The sequence below is a fragment of the Narcine bancroftii genome, chromosome 7 (assembly GCF_036971445.1).
Source record: "Narcine bancroftii isolate sNarBan1 chromosome 7, sNarBan1.hap1, whole genome shotgun sequence".
NCBI classification, from domain to species: Eukaryota; Metazoa; Chordata; class Chondrichthyes; order Torpediniformes; family Narcinidae; genus Narcine; species Narcine bancroftii.
This window is the reverse complement of record NC_091475.1, coordinates 98,794,370-98,819,287: the sequence shown is the minus strand read 5'-3', so window position 1 is coordinate 98,819,287 and position 24,918 is coordinate 98,794,370. Positions and strand designations below refer to the sequence as shown.

General features: G+C 39.4%; 1 protein-coding gene across 3 annotated transcripts in view; it reads right to left on the bottom strand.

Moving 5' to 3' along the window:
• The window catches only part of LOC138739133 (NALCN channel auxiliary factor 1), a 735,665-nt gene that overhangs the window by 142,032 nt on the left and 568,715 nt on the right, over window positions 1–24,918 (bottom strand). For 2 of the 3 annotated variants that reach the window (XR_011342029.1, XR_011342028.1), the window contains 4 exons: window positions 16,751–16,857; window positions 7,441–7,498; window positions 2,673–2,740; window positions 523–599 (listed from right to left, as the gene is read on the bottom strand). The exons of the other annotated variant lie outside the window; for it this stretch is intronic. The gene's annotated coding sequence lies outside the window, so the exon portion shown is untranslated. The remainder of the gene's footprint in view (window positions 1–522; window positions 600–2,672; window positions 2,741–7,440; window positions 7,499–16,750; window positions 16,858–24,918) is intronic. 3 annotated transcript variants of the gene reach the window in all.

The window sequence follows — 24,918 nt, the reverse complement described above, 5'->3', positions numbered from 1 at the left end:
TTAAGAGATAGTTACTCAGAGAGCTGTTAGGAATACTGACAAACAGTCACTGAGGAACTCCAAATTTTTTGTAGTGTAAATAAAATCCAATCCAAGACAAGGAAGAAATCTCTCTTTCCCATAGGTGGGTGCCAAGCAATTGCTCCATAAATAACTTCAGCTATCCCAAACTGTTCTTCTGTCATAATGCTAAACGTGGAGACATGTTGGTGTCTTATTGCGTCCTATTGGTAAAATGACTACAAACGTACAAAGTCTTTTTGCCAAAAAATGAATAGTTGAATTAACAATGAACAAAGGGACATGTACATTTCAAGCAATTGCTGAATCACTGCTATAACACTGGTCCCATGTTGAAAGATTTTTTTTTCTTGAAAGGAGATTTGTATAACAAACATAACCACCAAGGCATTTTTTTTTACTGGAATTACAGGTGATTTGATGGAAAGGACTCTGTATTCTTATGTCTTAAAGAACTAAGCTAATTATACCTAACTATCCGCTTTCTAAATAATCTATTACCTGTCTATTTGGAAATCCTGATGATTTGGCACCTGGCTCACCAGGTGATGTTTCCTCTCTTACTTTCTTTTGCAATCCTTTTATTGATACAGAGGGAATAAAGATTACAATATACAACAATCAGTACATAATAATAATATCTTTATCTTCCCATATTCAATGAAAGAGAAAAACAAGAAAAGGAAAAAATGGACATTATAGTAAAACCCCTTGTACTAATCTAAAGAGGAGAAAAATAAGATGGAAATCTTTGGATCAAATATCAGAAGCCTGCTTCTCATCCAAAAGAGAAACTTAATGGAATCAGGAAGGGACAATGAATCAACAAAAACATTAGAATTATATCATGTGAAAATATTGTATGAATGGACAGCAAGCATCTTCAAATTTAACAGAGGGATCAAATGTAGCTCTTTTAATTTTCTCTAAATTTAAACAGGCCATGGTTTGGGAAAACCATTGACCTATAGTAGGTGGAGTGGCATCCTTCCATCTAAGAAGAATTGGTCTCCTAGCCATCAGGGTGGTAAAAGCTCTCATCCAATGAGCAGAAGCCGGACAACCATATAATCATATAACAGTTTATGGCTTGGAAACAGGCCATTTTAGCCCTACAAGTCCACGCCAGTTTACAACATCCTACATCTGCTTCTAAAACTCCAAGAAAAGCAGTTAAGGGATTTGGTTGTAAATCAATTACAAGAATTGCTGAAAGATTACCAAAGGGACAAAGCTTTGGAGATGATGAAGTGAAAGTTGCCCACAGTATATTGGCTGACCATTTAAAAAAAAAACAATTCCTTTTATGCCACACTTTCTTCTCCACCTGAACTCCAAACTATAGGGCCTTTCAAGCAAGGAAAACACTCATCTGTAAAGGCGGAGGTTCTTCACCCTTACACCTAAAGATTTACCTCTCTGAATGCGCCATGGCTGACTCTGAGGCGCTGAATTCAACCCTTCTTGGGGAAGGATAATCAGCAGAGCACTGCACTTCGCCACCTGACCCGAATGTATAGCCGCTGGAAGCGGATGGTTAGGGATGGGCTGATGACTCCATCAGCTGTGACCCATCTCCCCACTCACTCCTCTCCCTCCATGACCTCCTTGAGGCAGGGGCAGCAGGTGGGAGCCGTCGGTGCAGTGGGAATGGGGGGAGCCATCGGGTAGTGGGGGCTGTTGGGGCAGCAGGGGCTGGCGGAAGCTATCAGGGGCAGCCAATGTGGGCTGTATCAGCTTCACCGGCCTGCTTCAGCCTTCGTGACCACTCTCTGTGGCTCAAACACAGCACAGCAATGGCTGTCTTCCCTACCCATAATCTCCCATGCAGCTGGAACTGTTCTGGGAACACAGAGTGTTTTCAGCTGTGTGGGGGATTATGGATAGGAAAGATAGCCATTGCTCTGCCATGACAGGAGGCACTATGGCACCAGTTACTACGCTTCCATCGAATCCGGAGGGCACTACGAGGTGCCGTTTAATATTAATGTGACGTTGGAGTAGCCTTTTAGGGCTATTCCATGAAAGGTAAGCTTTAAGTTTTCGATCCGCTCTTGTAGCCTGCCTCCTGGGCTTCATTATGCTATTATGCCAATCTACCTCATAACTTTATTATATTTACTTTTATTCTTCTATATTTTCCCAAGTTAAAATGGTTCAACAGCTCTACTACTGCTCAGCTGGTGTTTGGCATGGGAGTAATGTGAATAACTCTCTGGATGTGAACCACCACTTGCCTACCCCCACCCAGTCCCCTTCAATCTTCAACATATTTTTCATTCTACAAATTTGGAAGTTAGAGTTGTGTCTCAAAACATTTATATAACTCCAGGGGTTGTTTCAACAATATCTACACTTGGTGGTTCAGCAAACAGGTAAGCAGCAGTGAGGGAAACTGGAATGAACAGCCAAGGAAATATATCTTCAGTGGATCTACAAAACAGAATTTTCAGAGCTCATCCAGTTAGGGAGGTCCAAGTCTAGGACATGTACATTTTGGCAATAGGACTTCACTCTCCATTGGAAAATGAAATGGTTCAGAGCAGGTCCTGTGTATCCTTCAGTTGTACCCCGACAGGTGTACTCTTCCAGAGAGAAAAGCATGTATGCAGTCATGCTCATCATATTGAACAATTTAGTGAATATTTTACCTTTTCAACTGGGAAGGACATCAACCAAGATTTTACATGTTATAATTTCCTCCAGTTATTGCATTCCCCTGTGGCAGAAAGAATAGCAAGTGACAACATGTATATTTTGCACAATTTATGTCATAACTGTGCAAGCACTTTTCAGTTACAAGATTTTAAAACCTTCTATGTATATGATCAGATAGGTGAACAAAACGGATTAACATGCTGCCCCCTTCAGCTTATATTAATTTATAAACCCTGCCCTCTCAGTAACTGGTACGATATGATGTTTTTTAATTTGTTACACACTCAGAAGAATGAGAAAGTTACACAAAATCATTGGAATGTTAAGCATTATATAAAATGAAATGAAACCAGAACTATTTTCTATGACAAAATGAACATGCCTGAACGTCACTGATTTAAAAAAAAATCTCTACATTCACACTTTAAGTGATTATATGGTAGTATCAACTGTTCATTATCATTCATTTCACATTCATTATTTACTCATAAATTCTTCTTGTGCAAGTCATATACAAATACAGAAATCATAAAGTATATAATAAAATGATCCACCCTCAGGTTTAAGGAGGAAATATAAAGCTAAATAAGATCTGATATTCAATGAGTTAAAGCATTAGTTTCCAAAATGGATCTTAGATGTTATTACACGTGGCCGAGGGTGAATGAAAATCCCTTAATTTGCGTCCAGTCCAGTGATTTTTCAAACATTTAAATATTTGAGACAAGAGATCCTCAGGCTTCTAACATATTTTGAATCATCCATAATGTAAGTCAAAATGCATCATAATAAACATAGAAATCAAGATTGAGAGCGGCTGCTGTTTGTGAAACAAGAATTTTGGATAAATGGGCAATTGGAGTGAAGAGAACGTCATCAGATACATTTTTATTTGTATTATTCACAGATGACTTCACTGGCCATTACAAAAATGATTTAAAACTTTTTCAGATATCACAAAAGCAAATATTATGTGAGACCCAGTGTTGCAAATATGCCATTGAATAATTCTAAATACAACAGTGTAGCACACAATCGTACTGTACTCTGAAGTTCAATTACACAATGCTACATCTTAAGATTAAAATAAGCAACCTGCGATATATTTTTTAAAATCTTTAAAGAGGACACAGGGGCAGGATAAATGAATGACAGTCTGGCAGTAAATGGAATTTACCAAATATAGTTTCAGCAGCTCAAACATGAAAATCTTCAGCATCCATAAACCAAAGAATTCAGAACTTAACATTCATACTTTCTTCTCTTTCTTTGGCTTGGCTTCGCGGACGAAGATTTATGGAGGGGGTAAAAAGTCCACGTCAGCTGCAGGCTCGTTTGTGGCTGACCAGTCCGATGCGGGACAGGCAGACACGATTGCAGCGGCTGCAAGGGAAAATTGGTTGGTTGGGGTTGGGTGTTGGGTTTTTCCTCCTTTGCCTTTTGTCAGTGAGGTGGGCTCTGCGGTCTTCTTCAAAGGAGGCTGCTGCCCGCCAAACTGTGAGGCGCCAAGATGCACGGTTTGAGGCGTTATCAGCCCACTGGCGGTGGTCAATGTGGCAGGCACCAAGAGATTTCTTTAGGCAGTCCTTGTACCTTTTCTTTGGTGCACCTCTGTCACGGTGGCCAGTGGAGAGCTCGCCATATAATACGATCTTGGGAAGGCGATGGTCCTCCATTCTGGAGACGTGACCCATCCAGCGCAGCTGGATCTTCAGCAGCGTGGACTCGATGCTGTCGACCTCTGCCATCTCGAGTACCTCGACGTTAGGGGTGTGAGCGCTCCAATGGATGTTGAGAGAGAATGACACTGTCCTCATACCAAGAGGACGGTGATTAACAAACTCTACCAGTACATAAGACCAAAATGAATAACTTTATTTATCCACAGAGAAAGCTCTGTGGTAAACTAGCCATGAGTATGCTGGAGCAGCAAAAGCACAAACTTACCGATTGTCATACAAAATACTCTGAAATAGTGCCACATAACCAAAAAATTTCTAAAATAGTCACTCTTGTAGCATGTGAACTTCTATGCACTGCAAATTGTAAACTAAAATAATCTCTAATGTAGATTATCAGTAATCATCTATAGGTTTACAGAGTTGGAAGATTTTTCACTGATTTTACTGCAATTTTTGTAAAAAAAAAGAATAGATTTATCTTGACTTTCTTACAGATTACATAAACAGATACAAATTACCCTTAGCAATTTTCACTCAAATAATTGTAATTCTTGATATGCTAACCCATGTAAACTAAGGATTGGTTGGGATGTGGATCATTCAAACCAGAACGCTATTTTAGTTGTTAAATCTGAAAGACTGACATTTGGATTGTTGTTTCCAACTGAGTGAATTAACTCTTTGCAGTACCAGGCAGTACAGTTAGTGGTTTTATTTTGCTGTTTGCTGCGATGAACATCAACAGCATCCTGCAAGCATGACACTCAACATGGATATACCTTCAACTATCTGGAAGTTTCACTGGATCAGGAGGTGAAAGGAGAATTCTTGTGGAATGAAGAGTTCATTCAATTGGATAGTTCCCAAAAGAGGAATTGATCTTTAATTAGACATCAACACATGAAGCACTCCAGTGGCCGATGAGTTACCAATCTATCAGTATCATTGCAGACGAAGAACACAATAATCTGATCTTGCAACACAGCTGAATGTTATAACTAATTTAGAGAGCAAGACATCTTGAGATTAAACATCACTGCCCTCACTCCATTGCATTGTGGCGGCAGGATACACTACATACAACTTGCATTGCAATAACTCAGCAAGGGTTCCTGCACATCACCTCTCAAATCTGTGACCTGCACAACATGGAGAGACATAAAGTAGGCATTCCAGCATGTGCAAACTCAACCATTTCCAAAATCTGGTCCAAGTCTTCCACACATCTTAAGCTGAGGCAGTTCTGATTCTTTGATCTCAATCTCACTTTTTCTGTCATTATTTGTTTACAACTAGGGAACTCTACCTGGCTGAGAGAATCTTCATCAAACATTTTGGAGCTATTTTTGGAAGGCAATAAACTGATTTTATTTTCCATTTTTTCCCCCAGTAACCCTAGGAATAATAAAACCAACTGGATGGAGAATCACTAGAAACAAGGACAACCTTTTCAGCCTCGATGAAGAACATTCCTGCCCTGAGGTGGTAATAAATTGTGATGAGGAATATGTCTCCACAGGACCCTGGAGGAATATTTCACCAGCAAATTAAGGTGTTGCCTGAATTCAATTCAAGTGTTGTACAACTATGTCATCCAGGAGAGAGAGTCAGCTAAACATGTAGCAATACAGGTTGAGAGCCTTAGCTGCAGCAAAGAAAGGAAAGAAAGCCAAGAATGACATGCTACCAGATGGAAAGGTGCAACAGAAACTGATTAATAGAATTTTCATTTATTCATCAGATCTCTTCAAACTTCTTCCTGCATCTTATTGTTTTCATTTTATTGTATTGGACTTAGACAGATGATTGTCTGAATGTGCACCTTGCTCCCAATATTCATGACCAACTTTGCACATGTTTTCAATAGTAATATGCATATGGGTGGCCGTTCTGTCATATCTTAGTCAGGCACTCCAAAAACAATGCATGTAAGTTATTCACTTGATCCATGCACAAACTGCATTAATATTTGCATTACATCTGCTTTCCCCTATTTTACAGCATTACTTGTACGTTACACACTTTCTAATATTGTGCTGGCGGTTAAAGAAGATTCAAGTGTGGTGCCACAATTCCTTTTTCAAAAGGAAACCTTTGAACTCTATGTGTGACTTCTGTGTTTTTGTTGGCCATTACCTTCAATAATTCACTCTCCATGCTGGTTGGCTGTTCTCCCATATCTCCTCCCCTGATGTGTTGAAATGAAGGCCTAAGTAAGTTATCACCTTAAGATGTCAGATCCTTAGCAATATCATGTTTTAGCAGAGCTGCTGGAAGTCCTTTGTAAATGTGTAGAGATAAATCCTCAGTTGCCATTGAGAGAATAGCCCATTAAAAAGCTCTGATCAAGTGACTCTTAACTTTCTATAAAATAGAAGTGAGCACCTCAGTAAATTCAAATCCAAATAAATGCATCAGAAGCAATATTAATGAACAAAATGACATTGGTGTTCATTCACTCTTTTGGGGAAAAAATTTGGAAAAGAAATTTGGGAAGGTGAGAGATGGGGTTTGTGGTGGTGAGAAGCATATTATGATTACACATGATACCATGGGTTTTCCACCTTCTGTGTGCTGAGCTCTGCAGGCTCAGTGTATCAGACATATCCATGTTATCTAACATTCCAACAAGGTTCTCCAAAAAAAATGTTTCTGCTGATTGAATAATGCAGTTCAATGTGCATTCAGTGTAAAGGTGGAAAACGTGGGCCCCTGGACAGTTGATCACATGATCCCATTCTTTTCTGTTCCTCTCCTTTCACCTTCATTTCATTTTCTTTCAGCAAGTATCTTGCCTGGTGTTCCCATCTAACTACCCCCATTTAATTCCCCTAAGGTCACGGTATTTGTGGAATCTAGAGTGCTCACAATGAGTATTCTTCTTTTCCATTCTGCTGACAGCTTCCTAATCCTGTAACACTCCCACAGTAAGAGGAAGGGAACACGGGTGAGCAGAGGATATGCAGTCTCTAGCTCTGCACACATAAATTAGATCAAGAGGGCAACGTTCAGCAAAACATGATGGTCACTGACTGAGAATTAGATGTTAGCTAGTAGATGTGACTGACGTTACACTTACCTTGATGAATTGACACGAAGTCACTCAGATTCTCCTCACCCTCTCCTACAGCCTTCTCCTATAAAAACAGAGTAAATAGATGCTTTCAGTGTTGACACTGAAAAGAGGTTGCACCTAGTGCTCAACGGAGCAAACCACATGAATTACGTGCAAGATGGTTCAGGAGCTATAATGGCCAGTCAGTAAACATGCAACAGGCATATGAGTGGTGGAAGTTTTGTTTTTCATCTGGCATCAACTCAGAAATGCACCTTTACTGACAGGGCATTAATGGAATGTTACATCAATTATACACATGGTACCATGATAAAGTTTCAATACATGATGCAATTATTTCAGTGTTTGCCTTTCATTAAATTTCCCAAGAGATACTTCCTAATTCCTGAGAATTTCTGCTCGTAAAATAATAAAATTCATTCTGTCTAATTATTATTTTTATTCTACTATACAGGGTTTCTAGATTCCAAGAAATTATCCACTTGTCACAGCCACCTTTCACTTTTCTCATATTCATGAAACAATATTTATTTATTTATATCGATGAAATACTTGTCCTGCATATGTAATGTTTGTCTGTACGTGTGCTATATCTGGTTGTGTGTCCGTGTGGTTTTGCTCCGAGGACTGGAGAACGCTGTTAAGTCAGGTTGTACTTGTGCAATCACATGATAATAAATGACTTGACTTTCTTGACATCTCCAAAAGACATTTATTTTGGTTTATTTTTTTCAAGAGATTATGGTTATATTCAAATCAGTCTCAACCAAATCAAGGGTAAAAATCTTTTGGTGCTGTCATATTTCATTTTGACATGACACTCTCGTACCTTCCCACTGCACACCCCCCTCCCCTCCCCTCCCCACATGCTGCACCACAGCACCTGCATCTCAGGAGTCCAACAGAGGACCTATCAGTCCACAAGCTGAGCCAGCCCAATTACTCCAAGTGCACCAAAGAATCTGATTTTTTTTTGGCTCATTTGCCACATTATTTTTGAACAAATCAGTGCAATGTTGATGCCAGCAATAATAGGGATGTAGCAGCACTAAAATTCTTAAGAATACAGAAAGATTAGTATTAAATTTCCTGAATCTGATTGCCGATCAGCAACCAGCCTGACTGAAGGGTTGTGTACAGAACTGGGCAAAACAAAATGAACATCAGAATAATAGCATGCATATCCCAGCATAGCTGCAACAATAGCAAATGTGGAATAAAGCAATCACAGGAAAACACCACATCACTAACTTGGGAATGACATGCAAGCGGAACTAAAAAAAATAAAGAATGAGCGTATTTACTCCTGAGCAGAGAAATAGCACAATGATCGTCCCTAATTCCATCGATTCAAAAAAAGTTGGACCAAATCTGGAATAAAATACACACCCAAAAGGAATATGCATCTGCTCCACAATAACAAATACCTGTTGTGCAAAATTGATTGCACACTGAAGCATTGGCTCTGGTTTAGCAGCATGTATGCCACCACAGGAAAAAACACTCTTTAACATCGGAGGAATCCTATTCACAACCTGAGCTCCATTATATACCATCACTCACAACTAAAATAAGCCCAGGCAGCATCAAACCTTCAAACTCACACCTTGGCAGAGCAATAGCAGAATTCACATTTTAAAGAAGTGATATGAGCCTCAGAATAACATCACGTGCTTGAGAAGTGTGTCAATTTCAGAAGAATAGCATTTATATTCTATTAGAGAATTAGCATATTCCAAAGAAACACGCACTGGATCAGCGGGGCACCAACTCCAGATTCACGGAATTCAAACCTGAATAGAACAGCAGCTCTCCAAGTTTACAGCACTAACACTGCAAAAGAGCAAATCAATTCAAGAACATCAGCCCTACAGTCCTCACCAAGAGAATGAAGTGCTCATCCTAATAGAACAGTATGCCACGAGCATCTGCTGCAGAATATTTTAACAGAGCAGGATCATTCTAAGAATTACAAATGCGACAGAATAACTGTTACTAATGATAATGGCGCTTTCGCACAGAACTGAGGGACTGCTGCACTCTTTGAGGAAGACCTGAGAGGGGGGAAGAGGTTTTAAAAAAAAACGTTGGTGTTACATCTGTGACCAGGAAATATAACCATATATGGAAACGTTTTTCGCAGGAATATATGAATGTATTACAATAGTGATGTATTGGAAAGGTTGAGCTGATTGAAAATGATGCATGGTCTTATAAAGTGTATAGATTTCATCCGATGAACCTGACTGAACTTTTGAAGAGTTGGCTAAAGTGTTGATGATTTGATTTTCCATGTGTTTGATAATATCTTACACGTGAGCTCTTCACTGAATTGAATGAAACAAAACCTAATCATGAAATTATATTTGGAAGAAGGTTGAGTAAAAGAATTTAATGGGAATGAATGATGGGTCTCACAAGATTCTATGTTGTTGAAATATTTAAAACATCACTTAGATGATGCCAAATATCGAATAATATATACAAGTTTGTTGCATCAATGGGTGGTGTTCTGAAATTCATAAAAAATGAACTGGTAAAACTGTGGTCAATGTGAGGTTATTCATTTTGATCCGAGGGGGCAGCACAGTTGACATAGCGGTTAGCACAATGTCTTTAGAGCACCAGCAATGGGGACCAGGGTTCGAATCCCATGCTATCCGTAAGGAGTTTGTACATTCTCTGCATGTCTGCATGGGTTTTCCCTGGGGTGGGGGGGAGGGGCTCTGGTTTCCTCCCACTGTTCAAAATGTGTAAATTGGGCAGCGCAGACTGAAATGGCCTGTTACCATGCATGTCTAAAAATTTAAAAGAAAGAAAAGAATATTTGCTGTAAAGATGGAAGAAGTGGAGGTCCCAAAAACGGAGGTTCATGTTCATGTAAGATTTGGGTAGATATGGAAAATAACCTATGCTATTGGACTTCTGATCTTTATATCTAGATGACAGGAATACAAAAAGTTAAAGATAAGATACAACTTACGCTGCCCTGGTGAAAAGACGATACCAATCCCCCACCCTCCAAACTTAGAGAGGAGTGAGGTGTTTAAACAGCACTTGCAGGTTCTTTAACAAAATGGAGGACTGTCCTGCTAGATTGGGTGCAATGGGACATCCTCTAATCAACGTTGGATCTGTCAGAGCAACATCTAGTCTAGAATAATTGCATTCACACCTGAACAAAACACGAATCTCTGATATATTTTCTATCAATGTTATAGGAGTCATTGGGTAGGTTATTAAATATTGTCTATTACTTACTGCCCAATGAATGGAATGGTTTACTTGGCATGCCATATGGCAATTGAGGTAATCACATGGTTTATGTTCTAAAGTTGTATATTGGTTAGATCAGGTATACACAATAGATTTTCTTTTATAACTGCCATGTGCATCAGTGATTAGATAATCAACACTCCATAGTCAATATTTCAGATACTCACTTCTATTGCTGATTTACCGTGAATTTAAATTGCCCAGTTGCAGTGATCAGATTCTGACACGTCATGGATGATCTCTATATATTACCAACCAACCACGATTCACATATAGGCATATGTAGCAATGTATCAGGGACATCACAGTTTCAAATCGCATATTAGTGGTTTGTGATCTTGAAAGTCAAAGCAGCACAGTCTTGGAAATTGCTCCTTTTCAGGCCACCCCCAGGGTGTGTGTGAATATCCTGGCAGCACACAACTATTTTCCAATTGTTGCCAGTGTCCCTCTGGCCCCTTCATGTCTCCCATAACCTCTTATAACCTTGTTATTTTGACCTCCTCCTCAAACCTCTACCCAAACTTCTCCTCAGTCCCCCATTTGGCACAATTACGAACCTATTCAGTGCAATCATCTTTCTCAATAATCTTTTACGAGATTATTTCCCTCCTCCAGCTTTTCCCCAAGAGTCCTGTTTTTTCCACTCTCCACAATATCTCTGCCTGAACTGCCAGAACAGGTCAGAAAATAGATATTCAAAAGCAAGTTGCGTCCATATTAAGTCCCCAGAGCCTTTCCATCAGCTGCAAAAGTTCATGATAAGTATGTTATTGGAAGACCCTATAATTGTCTGGAGGAGAGCAACTTCAAATATGCTCGAGACTTGATGCCCTCCGTGTTGAAGCAGTCTCATGATGGTGATGGCTCATCCATCACTCTAACCTTTGATGACTTCTCCCAACAGTGTTCTATAGTTGCAGAGAACACCATCTACAAACTGCATAATAACAACTTATTTAAATGTGTTAACCAACATGTTCAAATCCAAAACATCTTCCATTGGTTGGAAGGAGAAATTCCTGGGATTATCACTTGAAGGCAGGGTTCCCATCGAGTCACATATCATTTAGATCTTTGGAATAATTACCATGGAGATAAATTTATGTTATTATGGCATTGCTCTATCCAACGAATAAGATTTAAATTTTGGATTTGATGTTCTATTTCGGTACCTAGTTAATTCCACTGTGGCAGTACCCTCACTGCAAAGGATGCAGTGGTTCATGAAGGCAGCAGCTCAAGAGGATTTAGTGACCGACAGTACAATGTTTCAACTTAATTTATAAACAACTAGCCCAAAGAAAGCAACCTTATGGAATTAATATCTTTACCAATCTACTCAGATCAACAGCAGTTTAGAATAATCTACTCCAAATAGTTGTGTGCTGCCAGGATATTCACACACACCCTGGGGGTGGCCTGAAAAGGAGCAATTTCCAAGACTGTGCTGCTTTGACTTTCAAGATCACAAACCACTAATATGTGATTTGAAACTGTGATGTCCCTGATACATTGCTACATATGCCTATATGTGAATCGTGGTTGGTTGGCAATATATAGAGATCATCCATGACGTGTCAGAATCTAATCACTGCAACTGATCACTGAGTTAAACAAACACAAGAGGATAAAAACAACAGCTACTGTAGAATAATTATGTTTTGTTTTACATATTACTAATGTTTCCCTTCCATTAGTAATTATCACACCTACTTTCCAGAGTGGCCGTTCACACTGGAACAACCAGAACGGCAAAAATTCAGAACTCACCGCACATTTACATTAAATAACTGAGGTGCGTTATTTTTGGAGGACGGACACACCAGCCGTGACGTATAACCTACGTGGGACCTACAGCATCGTAAGTCATCAATAACGTCCCATTCATTAACCTATAGCTGCTGTTTTTAAGATTCAGGTATTCCATGAAATTCTCTAGGGGACCAGAGTAAAATATTGTTCTAATATTTTACCTCCAGGAACTTTTACACAGACTGCGTTCCAAAATTTTGGAACAATTTTCTTGAACACAGCAGCTGTGTAAAAAAAAAACCCATAAATATTAACTACTGGACAGAGCAACACCAAATCCATATCAATAATAATCATTTCCAATGAGCAACTTCAAAATCAGGATATTGGTCTCACCCAGCCAGAGCAATGTTTGCAACAAACTGCTGAAAAAGGACAAATGTTCAAAATAATAAAAAATATACACAACTGAATAGAGCCCTTATCAATTACAAAATAACAGTGGCTCATAACTTCAACAAAGGATCACTATTTCAGAATAACTACTTTCTCTTCTTTGGCTTGGCTTCGCGGATGAAGATTTATGGAGGGGGTAAAAGTCCACGTCAGCTGCAGGCTCGTTTGTGGCTGACAAGTCCGATGCGGGACAGGCAGACACGGTTGCAGCGGCTGCAGGGGAAAATTGGTTGGTTGGGGTTGGGTGTTTGGTTTTTCCTCCTTTGCCTTTTGTCAGTGAGGTGGGCTCTGATGGGCTCTGATTTCAATAGCAAACAAGGAAAAGGCCAGCTCAAGAATGACAGTGCATTATAATGAGACACAACAAAACGACTTCAGCTTGACACTTTCACTGAACACAGCAAAATGACAGAAGCTGAACAACATAAACTACTAAATCAACCCCAAAATAACACTCCAACAATTCGGGCGAGACGGTTTGCATAGCGGTTAGTGCAATGCCTTTTACAGTGCCAACTGGGATTAGAGTTTGAATCCCGATCTGTCTGTAAGGAGTTTGTACATTCTTCCTGTGTCTGCATGGTTTTTCCCCTGGGGCTCTGGTTTCCACCTACTGTTCAAAATGTGCCAGGGTGGGGGTGTTGGTGGGTGGAGGTTAATTGGGTGTAAATTGGGAAACAGACTTATGAGGCGAAATGGCCCGTTACCGTGCCATGTCTACATTTTTTTTTAAAAAAGAAAGCACACCTAATCCAACATAAAGTCAAGCATATACAACGTCATGAAGCCAATTCCGGAGCAAGAGCCCTTACAGTCAAATGAGGAACACCATCTCTAAAATAACAACTTGACCATCAGAATAGAATTATCCCAACTCCAAAATAATACATAGAAGCTCATACAGAGCAATATAAACTACAGATTTAAAATATATGACACAAGGAAAACTACACTTACTCCAGACTGACAACAGCAGCAGCTCTGGAATAATAGAGTAGTTTACACCCAAAGGTAAATTCTGAATGATTCTTCTTAGACATTCATATAGATCAAACACAATTCCAATATGGCCACAGCAACCCTAGACTATCTAAAAAATAAAAATGAATCTGAACACAAAACCAAATCTAAAGTACTAATATTCACTCCCAAATCAAGGATCATTAATTCAGATATAAATCATGGTATTTAAAACACTACATGATCTGCCGAATGTTACAACATTATTAATTCAGGAATAACACATATAATTGTATAGAGCAAAATCTATGCCAAAATAATACAAAATCCTGAAAATAGCAACACCATCACCTGAATAACATTGTTGGCTCAACCTCAAACAGAACATCACAACTGACTGTGCCGTCAGTGCTGCCTCCAATGCAGACTCATGGAAGGTGGGGAGAGGAGACACAGTGCTCCTCCGTAGGATTCTCCTGCCCAGTCCAACTACCAGCGGCTCCGTACAGGCTTTAAATGGCCTGTTAAAGGAGCCAACGATGGTTTATTTTAAAATCCTGCGACCGTGGGGTCTGGGCCCAAGATGGCGGCTGCTGTGTTTAGCAGCAGCCTCAAGAGTTTGCAGACCTCAGAGAAGCAGGGGACTGGTTCAGGGTGCCAGAAAATGGGGAGATCGTCCCCCGTTTGAGAAGGAGAAGCAGAGGAGACCACGGTGGCAGACCAGTGAGGGGCTGAAGAAAATGCAGATGGCAGTCTGTTGGTGACTCAAGGAACCTACACAGGCTGCGGGCTGCTGGCAACTGCAGTCAAAGGACTCACACCAGGCTGCAGACTGCCGGAAACAGGCTTGAGGCTGGTTGAAGGAATAACAAGTGTCAGAACCAGGATGCGAGATTATGTCAAGGGCTTCCTGATCATGTCGGATGTTGGATCTGGTACTCGGGTTGCAAATGTTTTTGACAGAAGTCTGTGTGGCTGCAGAGGCTGTGGAAGCACTGGAGGCGAATCCATGGGCACTCAGTGATTCTGGGGGACTCTCTTTTACTTCTCTTTCTCTGACTGTAAGATGCACCAGTCAATTTCCGCTGATGGCAAATCTTTGCCTTACGGCTGATTAAAATCAATTTTATGCAATATTACACCTGTTTTATTACATGACAGTAAAGGAATCTTGAATACTGAGAAATACAAGAAACACCTATGAATGCTGCAAGACCTGCTTAAGTTCCCTCAGCATTTTTGTGGTTTTACCACAGGAACATTAATTAGTCACCCCAAATCCAGCCATTTTTTTCCAACAAAGCAACATTCACAGTGGAGCAGAGCAAAATCAACTCCACATTAAAAAGGTTCTCATTGCAAAATACAAACTCCAGAACAATGCCATCAAAGAGCCAAAAGGAATTCTAATTTAAATGTAAAGACACATGGTGGAAAATCAGCTTCAGATGACGTAATTTGTTCTAAAGCAGCACAACTTTTCATCCAGAAGCAATAAGCAATAGCCATTTCTAACTAATATAAGCAGCAGGTATTTTCAGGCTGACACCAAGAACATCTGGAAAATAACACAAATTCTAATGCATCCACATAAACCAAGAAAAGCCAGGCTGACTCTGGAAATAACACAGCAATAAAAATCACAGCCGAGGAGCTAGAATCTGGCTAGATTAAGCATAGATCTCACTTGTTCTTCTGCATAAGAAAGAAACAGACTCCAGCATAATATTACCCCCAGTGGAACAAAACAATAATAACTACAAATTAACAGCTTCCACACCAAAGTTGGGCCAAATCTGTTCTAGCATTCTCCCAAATAGGGCAAGTCAAATTCATAATGAAAGACTCACAGTGAAAAAAACTACATTATGTCCAAAATAATTATGGACATCAAAATCGAGTCACACTAACATTAGAATAATGGAAGTTACACTCAGACTACAGTACAAGGTTACAAAATATTCATATAAAAAAAAGTCCAGAGAATATGAATCAGAAGATTAACATCATTAATAGGTACAAATATCAAATCTAGTTTCAGAACAGCAATGTTCACACCATCAAAATGGCTGAAACTACATGACACACTCGTGCACGCACCCCGCCTCCTCCTCCCCGCCCCCCCCACACACACACACACAATCTCCAGAATGATAGCATTTACAGAAGTTTTCATCCTTCCAAACTGAGCAAATCCATATGCAGATGCATACACTCTACTGAATAGGGTTACTCCAAATAGGATGATGCCAACTCCACCTTCTCCAATAACACTTGTATGGCGGTAAAAACACCTAGAAAGTAATGCATACACTTGGAGCAACTGCAACACTAGAAAATAGCACATAATCCCAAACTGAGCAAAACTAGCCATAAAACTGCAAAACTTACACATCCATTTTGAGTAAAAACTAATCTAATAGAATGTGATTCAAACACGTACATAAGAAAACATGCTACATTTTACACACCCAAAGGCCAAAGCTAATTGCAAAGTAACTGGGCTCATTCCCCAACACAGGAAAAGTATCAACGTAAAAGCACATTTACCATAAATAGAAAAACCTATCTTAAAATAACAAAAATAATAATTATAGAAGGATTACACCAGTTTTTAACAACATCAGTTTTAGAATAGTATCACTTATGTGCTCAAAAAGTAGAATCTAGACTCTAAAACACGTCATAAAACCAAATTATAAAACTCATATTTAATATGTGGACCAAAGCTGACTTAAAACAACAGCACTCACATGCCTGATTAGTGCAACACTGATTCTAAACTCACATCTCCCGAACAAAGCGAAGCAGGCATAAAATCATCATTATGGATTTACAAAGGGAAAGTCTTTCCATTCTAACTTACTGGTTTTCTTTCAGGATGTGAGAAAGGAGCTTGATCGGGGTAAGGCTGTGGTTGAAGAGTACTTGGATTCAGTAAGGTCTTGGACACTTCTTCTGGATAAGCTGGTACTGAAAATAAAGAAAGCTGGAATCAGTGGAAATATTTAACAATGGATACGTAATTGGTTGACCGTCAGAACCGATTATGTGTGTTACATGGATCAAAAGATGCCTAGGAGAATCTTACCAGTGAGATCAGAATGGTCTGCTTTGGCCACCTTGCTTTAACATTTTTGTAAAATTCTGGAGCTAGGAGCTACAAGCATACTGACTAAATTTGAAAATATACAAAAATAATGAAGGTGACAGACTCAAATGCTCACAGGTAAACTATTTGAGGACTGAATATATTTAGAATAAAAACAGAAAATGCTGTGGGAAGAGAAACAGATTTTTTTCTTGTTTTACAGATGCTGACTGACCCACTTCATGTTTCCAGCATTTTCTGTTTTTATTTCAGATTTCCAGCATCAGTAGGTTTTTGATTGTCAAGCGTACTTGGGAATTAGGCAAGACAGAGATCGTAAACAAAAAATCTGGATGGAAAATAGAACAGATTTAGCTGTTCATGTTAACAATAAATGAAAGTGATTGCAACTAATGCTCATCAGTGTCAAATCAAACACATCAGATGCTGGAATGTCTTAATAGAGATACCTCACATTTTCTGTAAAATGCTTTTAAAAGTGGACAGAATAATATCTATTTTTGCTTAAAACAACAAAAAATCCCCTGAAACTGCTGAAAGTACATGGTAAAGGCAACTTGAACGATCTAGTGAATGGAAGGATTGGATTGTTATGTAAATTGAACGTGTATTCATTGGAAAACAGAAGTTAAGTGTTTGCTGCTTTTCGAATTATAAAGGGACCGATGATGGTTCATCTTGTTTGACACAGCAGAACTAGAGAACATCATACTTGAGAAGGGTTAAATTCAAAAGTTACCTCTAGAAACAAATCAATTGGCAACTCATAGAAAAGGTTCTCATGGGAAATGGATGAAATTAGTGTTAATGTATTCAAAAGCAATGAACTAGATTTCTTCGACAAAAAAACATTTTGCATTACAATGAATGAGGGATTGAAGTTATGCTGCAACTGTACAAGGTACTGGTGATGCCACATCTGGAGCACTGCATGCAGTTCTGGTCGCCTTACTTGAAGGATGTATTGGCTTTGGAAGCAGTGCAGAGGAGGTTCACTCGGTTGATTCCACAGATGAGGGAGTTAGCTTATGAGGAGAGATTAAGTCACCTGGGGCTGTACTCACATGAATTTAAAAGAATGAGAGGGGTTCTTACAGACACCTATAAAATTAGATAAGTCAGAGGTAGCCAAGTTGTTCCCATTGGTGGGGAGACTATAACTAGTGGATATAGCCTCACAATCCAGGGTAGTAAATTTAGGACGTAGATGAGGAAGATTTGCTTTTCCCAGAGGGTGGTGAATCTATGGAATTTGCTGCTCATTGAAGTAGTGAAGGCCACTTATATATATTTAATATATTTAAGTCAAGGTTGGATAGATTTTTACAAAGGAGGGGAATTAATGGATATGGGGAAAAGGCGAGTAGGTGGAGATGAGCCTATCATCAGATCAGCCATGATCTCATTGAATGGTGGAGCAGGCTCGATGGGCTGGATGTCCTACTCCTGTTCCTGTTTCTTACATACTTATGAGAAAATTGTCAACAGAATATGTTTGGGCAAATTAGTTTTCTACTTGGTGTTAGCCTCAGCTCATTTTGGAATCGGTTGCATTCCATTTTAAAAAGCCTGGCTTATTTAGATAATAAATGATGTAGACTTTAGTCATCTAGAAATTCCTCTTCCCAAACGTTAATACAAAAATAATGGAACACTAAGTCCAGACTGAACTAACCACTCTAAAATGACAGAACTCACACTACTGAACAGACAACAAGTCTAAAAACATTTAAATAAAGAACAAATAACACTGATCCAGAAAGCCGGAAAATACACACCTGTAAAGAACACTGATCCTAATATACTGCCCCTCACATATCTATCCAGAAAACAGAGTAGACTGTTGTCCCTACATACCTGCACAGAAAACTGAACTAAAAGTGCTGCCTTGAGAGAAAATTGAACCTCGTTTACCACCAGGCGTAAATCTGTGCAGAACAGTATTAGTCCCAGTATATCACGACTCATGCACAAAGGTGAACAGACAATGGTCTCCAGAACATCATCGCTTTAATACTGACAGAACATTTGCCTAAAAATTATAGTGCATTGTAAAATAAATGTAGGAATAACATTTTAGTGTTTTAAATATAATTATTGTGCTAGTGCATTAAATTGCAACCAAGACAAAGATATAGATATTGCATGTTTTTGTATTGAAGGCACTGTTTGCTACTCTTCAGTTGAATCTGAACTCAGCAGATCAAGTCTGTTATGAGAATGATCAGAATAACAGAGGAAAGCAGATGTGCATTGGAATCGGGGAGACCAGCAGGATTTGGAGACTGCCACCATCAAGGAAAAGGGTTGGGATTTTGAACAGACTCAGACAAGGTATTTGGGGAAACCAAAATCATGTTTGAAATGGGAGCATATCAGGACTGGAAGCTGAGATGAAAGTGAAGTAAGGGGTGTGGGCTAAGGGAGCTCTGGGTCAAAGATTTGGGGATTGTTTAATGCAGGAAGAGGATGAAAGTGGACTGATGAATTACAGTATATTTTGGTGTACAAGTTGACCTCCCCCTCCCCACAGCCTCATTTTAAGGGTTTTATGGTATATCTGGCATATGTCAACCCCAATTTTCTGGTTGCCTGAAGTGTCCGTTGACTGGTGTATAAGTCAACCCCTATAGCTTGTGATACCTGAGATGGGCAAATTGATTTGCAGGGCATTATCTGGAGGTGACTGATATCATGGAAGGTCCATCAATACAACGCAGTATGAAGAAAATATGAAGCGAGCTTTAAGTTGAAAGTGACAGAAATTGTCAAATTACCAACAACTGCGTTGCTGCCAGATAATTTGATGTGCATGAGAAATTGGTAAGAGATTGGAGGAAGATAGAAGAGACTTTAAGAAACATACCAAAAGGCAATTTCTTTGATAAAAGGGATCACTCGTTGGCCAGAGTTGTAAAATTACATTGCAGAATAGGTACAGGAACAGAGGCAAGATTGCTGCATAGTCATCCAAAATAAGAACATTTGCACTACGGTGGCTCAAGTCGTGCCCAGACCTTACTGATAAATTTGAGGCTACAGTAGGCTGGTGCAATTGTTTCATGAACAAGAAAAATCTGGATTTACGTCAAAGAATTAAAATTGCACAGAAACTACCAAAAAATCTTGATCATAAAGTTGTAAGGTTTAACCCTGCAGTTATTTTTGTACATTTCTTTGATAAAGGATGGATGGATGAAAATGGTGTAAAACTATGGATAGACAATCTGTGGAACAGGCAGCCAGGTGGTTTATGCAAAGAACCGAGTTTGCTGGCCTGGGATATGTTTCGTAGCCACTTAATTGTGAACGTTAAAAGGAGATAAGCACTACATAATACTTAATAGTGGTTATCCTGGGTAGTTTGATGTCTATATTGCAACCTCTCGATGTCTGCTTGAATAAATCATTCAAAGACTGTGTGCACGAGGAATGGAATACATGGATGTCATGTGCAGAAAAGTTGTTTACAAAAGGTGGGGCAGTGTGTGCTGCATTACTTGATGTGCTGTGTAACTTTATGCTCAAGGCATTGGACAAAGTTAAAGTAGAGGCTGTGATAAAATCATTTACAAAGTGTGGTATCTCTTGTGTAATTGATGGCATGGAAGATGATTTATTGTGGGACACAGACGACGAAGCTGAAACCGCCTCATCAGATACAGACTGGGACCCATATGATGACTGTTTAAACAGTGAGAGTATGGATGTGCTTGCTGCTATCTTTGCTTCCATTGACTTGATCAATGACAAAAATAAGTGAGATAAGATGGCAGTCAGCAAAATGCTGAAACAGTTAGATATAGAATAATACCTAGTTTGGTTATTACACAACAAAAAGCTAATGGAACTGCTAAAATGTCTCAAAGGATGTTTTGAATGAAAGTATTGAGCACGTTCTCATGTGGAAATAGATGGTTCAGATGTTAAATTTTTCTTTTAGGATTCTGAACAGAAGAGATAATGTCAATTATCACAAGACAGCCATCATGTTGGGACTGAGAAGGGCCTTTCAATGTGAAGAGCCAGGTCAAATTCCCTGATTGCCATAATTTTTACTAGGAAATGGTCACTAATATGTTTAGCCTGGGTTAAAAAAAGAATTGCAACTGAAGAGTTGAAATGAACAATCCAATTCTGAGACAATATGAATCACTCACACACCCAAACAAACCACCAGCATTTCATACACAGAAAACTACCAACAGGCATCTAAGATCCAAAGTCCTGGCACAGCCAAACAGAACAATATGGACTCTATTCCCAATTCCATAATAGAGCAAAATAACAGTGGTCATACTTGCCAATACAGCAATATGGATTGTAAAATAACAGGCACTCAAACAAAGACACATAATTCTGAAGAGAGAAGCACCTAATTTTCATTGTGACAATTCAGTGGGATATTTAAGCAACGATAGCATCATGTTTAAGTTTATTGACACATGTATCAAGTGCACAAGAAAGTTTGTTTTGCCATCAGTCCAGCTTGTAAACCCATTAATCGTCAAGTAAAATGGAGTACAGAAGGGCAGAGTTACAGAGAGAGGTCAGTTAGTACAGAGAAAAAACAACATTATTTTGCTTGTGTGAGACTGATAATCATGGGAAAGAAAGTGCCTTTAAATCTGGTGATGCATAATCTGACATTCATGAACCTTCTTCTTGATGGGAGGAGGGTGAAGAGAATATGGCCGGGGTGGGATGAGTCTTTTAATAGCTTTACAAAGGTAATGAGAAAGACAGTCAATGGAGGGGCTTGTGTAAAGCACTGAGCTGCATTCATAACTCTGCAGTTTCAGTCCTTTTGGAGCTGTTCCTGTACAACACAGTGATGCACCTTGACAGGATTCTTTCAACAGTACATCTACAGAAGTTGTGAAGGGCTTGCCATATTTCTTCAGGCCTCTGATTAATTAGATGAGATAGGGTGGCCATTCCAATGGAGGACATGGTCATAGGTTTCCATATATTACTATATATAAACAGCGTTTTAAAAATTTTTTTATAAAGATTTAAACAGTATTGTAGAAACAACAAATGCAAACACACATAGAGACACACACACACACACACACACACACACACACACACACACACACACACACACATATATATAGTAACCTATGACCATGTCCTCCTTTGGAATGGCTTCCCTATATTAATAAGTGCACCTACCTGACAGAATGGAGCTTGCAGATTTCAACAGAATAATAGAATAATACAGACTTTAAAATGGCAGCATTCATCCATCTCAATAGCCCCTTTTAAATTACAGCACCTGGGTAGCCCTCCTGGGTCCTGGGTGCAATTATTGGGTCAAAGGTGCTGGAAGCACCTTTTAAATTGTAGGAGGATTGACCCATTAATCATCAACCCAGTGATTTACGGGGATCCCGACCCTGCAACGACATGTCACGGACATACCGGATGTTCAGATGCTGGCTGCCCGGTGACGTATGCATGCAAGCGCTGACGTTTTCAAATTGCCTAGGTAAGTTTAACTGGGTTTTCTGACTACTTGGTTAACTCCATTTTACACAGCAGTTAGATAGGGCCTAGTCAAACAACATAAACTGTAACAATCAGCACTGACACATGTCAACAAGCTAATGTTGGTTACAAAATAGCACAGTTTGCATACTCCCTGAAAAACAAGACTAAAGATCAAATTATTATTATCTTCAAAATAATACCAATCATCCTTCAAACACACAAAGACTAACTCAAAAAAAAACTTGCTTTCATTGCAGATCAGAGTAAAGAACCTACACTCTAAAATATACCTTTAAATAACAGCAACATTCACACAACTGAAGGAAGGTAGGAAGCAACAATTTAAGTAATACCATGCACTTTCAATATTGCCTCACATGAGATCGTATGCCTTCAAATGAAGACCAAAGTGTCTAAATGACAGGAAGAAAGGTTTTCATGTATTTTTGGTCATCTTTTGGCCAATAGACTGCAATTATTGAGTTCTATATTCTTACAGCAAGGAAACAGGCCCATATGTCTTGCTTCTTCTTGCCAAACAACAAGCTCTCCTGCTTTAGTCCCACCTGTCTGCATTAGGCCCATAGTCCTGCAAGTCCCTCCCATCCATGCTGTTATCCATGTAGTTCTCAAAGGAAGCCAACGTATCTGCCTCTACCACTATGTTTGGCAGCTTGTTCCATATGCCCACCAACATCTTAGTGAAGAATTATCTCCTCATGTCCCTCCTGAATTCTATCCCCTTCACCTGATAACTATAGAACCTCTCATCTTAGAGTCTCCTTCTCAAGGAAACAGACTATCACTATTAACCATATGTATGATGTGAAAGGATCAACATGTGATGCTTTGTTAGATTGTTAGTGGGTTGACTGCTTTCCCTTCACCTCCCTATTAAAATAGTTATGAATGTGGGAGAGGCCCAGCTCATAGGAAAATAGAGCTAGAGAGAAAGGAAAAGGTTTATATTGTCTGCTCTTGTGTTAAAGTTATTATAATTTCTTCATTCAAGTGAAAGTATTTGATAACAAAATAAAAATTTTTTGGTCTTTTTTCACTGAAATCTGGTAATCAGAATTTCTGTACAATTGGCAGGTGGTAATTGAATTAGAAGCCTTTTGTACAGTTAGGTAGGGAGGGGAATACATCATTCTTATGGCGACAGGACTCAAGGTGTAAGTGTGTTGAGAATGGAAACACATGATTGTTATTTTCATCCATTGTGAGCACGGTATTCCTTGCATCGCAGGCATCAATGTGATTGATTAAATTGGTGTTGTGTGCTTCATATTTATCCTATTCCACGTGATTGCAGGTGGAAATGGCTTTTCTTGCAACACACACAAGACCTCTGCAGCCAATTCTTGCACATCTGGTACACTCTTCCTTTATGCCATCTGGGAGATTTAAGAAAGCAGCTGTGGCCATTAATCCAATATTCAAATTGGCTTGAAATGTGATCTATCCCAGCAAGGAATTCATTTTCACCATTTATATTCCAGATACCTAGGAAGCAGTAATTAATTCTCAATGGCTTCTGATTGCACGATAAACATGTAATCAGGGATCAACTTCTCCAGAACAGAATATTGTGATAATCTGATATCTGTTACTATCTGCTAATGATTCCCCAAATAAACAAATGGTCCCTCCATGGCTGATGCCCCAAGTAAGCTTCGGGTCCCAAGTACCAACATGCCTGGTGTTTTATGCCCAAGACCTTGTGTTTCTGTAAAATCCAAATGAGTAGGCTGGAATGCCTAGATAGCAGCAATACTTTGCATGGTCATTACTGACTTGTTTTGCATATATGGTTGTATTACATTGTGCCCTTTATTGTTGGGTGGGGGATGTTAATGACAATCAAACATTTTAAGATTCAAGATTCCTTTACTGTCATGTAATAGTACAGAACAAGTAATATTGCATGAAATTTCCTTCTGACTGCCCTAAAGCAGACAAAAACTCACCATCAGTGTCACCCTGTACGCCTTTCGATCAGAGAGAAAGGGAAGCAAAAGAGAGTCCCTCAACAGTCACCGAGTCCCCGTGGATTCGCCACAGGCTCTACAGCTGCACAGTCTCCTGTTCGTCAGCAACCCAAGCTCCAGATCCAAACCTCCGTCACGATCAGGAAACCTTCAGAACTCAAGGCCCTTTGGGAGCCCTTGCCCTCAGCAGCCCATCAAATCTCTGCTCTGGTACCTAGTTCCCATGAGCCAATTTACAGCAGCCCGCAGCCCAAGCGGGTCCCCTGACCAGAAGTTTCCCGCAGCCTATATGAGTACCTGAACTGCTGAGAACCTTGCTGGTCCATTGCCATGGTCACCATCAATATCAGGTAAGCAAATATGACCAAGATTTAAATGGGAATACACGAAGTGTGGAGATGTTCAGGGGTGTGGGAAAATCTTGGCAAATCTGCT